This window comes from Morone saxatilis, unplaced genomic scaffold (genome assembly GCF_004916995.1).
Source record: "Morone saxatilis isolate NCDOM2014 unplaced genomic scaffold, NCSU_SB_2.0 Contig17, whole genome shotgun sequence".
Taxonomy (NCBI): Eukaryota; Metazoa; Chordata; class Actinopteri; family Moronidae; genus Morone; species Morone saxatilis.
This window is the reverse complement of record NW_023339729.1, coordinates 26,116,576-26,117,842: the sequence shown is the minus strand read 5'-3', so window position 1 is coordinate 26,117,842 and position 1,267 is coordinate 26,116,576.

Sequence of the window (1,267 nt, the reverse complement as noted above, 5' to 3'; positions counted from 1 at the left end):
TGCGATGACAAAAATGAAAACCAGCGAAGAAATGGCTAGAGTTGCCAAGTTCCCCTTTAAATTGTATTTTTGAAAGAAACAAAGAAAGTCTTTGCAGTAAATGAACAATAATTAGGTGAAAGAATGGGTAGAGGCAGTTCCACTGCAGTATATGGAGGTCCCCTCTTTAATAGGTAGACATCGCTAATGGAAAAAAGTCCCCTCTGGCAATTTCTAAAAAAATAAAACTAAAAATAAATAAAAATTAAAAAAAAATAAAACCTTTAAAGAAAATTTTCCTCTGTGTTATCTTAGCATCCAAAAGTAGTAAAACTTTTTCAGAAAAGCTGCAAAGGAAAATGCAAATGATTGTACATTTCCATTGTCATGGCACAGGTAGTACTGGTCAAGTGATTTGTTTTTAGGTCTAGGGAATTTAATTTCCACTGAGCTTCATGGTCGTACCAGCTACTATAATTGACCTGATTCCTTTGGTTTTCAGTCCCAGAAAAGGATATGTTACCGGAACCATAGGTCAGCTCAGCTAGCTTTCCAATGTCACTCCAGTTGTTCCCCACAGTATCAAACACCCAACTTCACGGCCGGGTCAGCCCCGCAGATCAGCTGAAAACCAAACTTGGAGTCAGTCAGAGTTAATTTACCCTACTAGGGGCTATTGCCCCAGACAATAGGGATGTTGCGGTGAAGGTACTTTCCCTGCAGTGATTTGGGTGACGTATCATAATTTTTGTTACTTATACTAATTACTTTGGTAGGGGTAAAGCAGGACAATGTGTAATCTCAGTACCTGCTTGTACTGATCATCTGCAGTTTCCCTCCTCCTGCCTCTTGAGTCTGTGACTCTGTTAACTGGCAATTTTCAGCCAAATAAAGTCATCAGTTAGTTAAAATATTCAGTTGATAGTCGCTAGTTAAGAGGGTCACTCTTTAAAATGAAGCACTGGCAAGTCGTATGCAATGCCACAGCTGTGGTGAATTGGTATAATTAGCGGACCCAATGAGACCCAATGAGACCTGCGACCTAGCTTGGTCTCAGTCGCAGGTCATGGGTCCTCAAACAGGATAATGACCCAAAACACACAGCTAAAAACACCCAAGAATGGCTAAGAGCAAAACATTGGACTATTCTGAAGTGGCATTCTATGAGCCCTGATCTAAATCCTATTGAACATCTGTGGAAGGAGCTGAAACATGCAGTCTGAAACATGAAGTCTGGAGAAGGCACCCTTCAAACCTACAGGCCGAGCAGTTTGCTCACGAGGAGTGG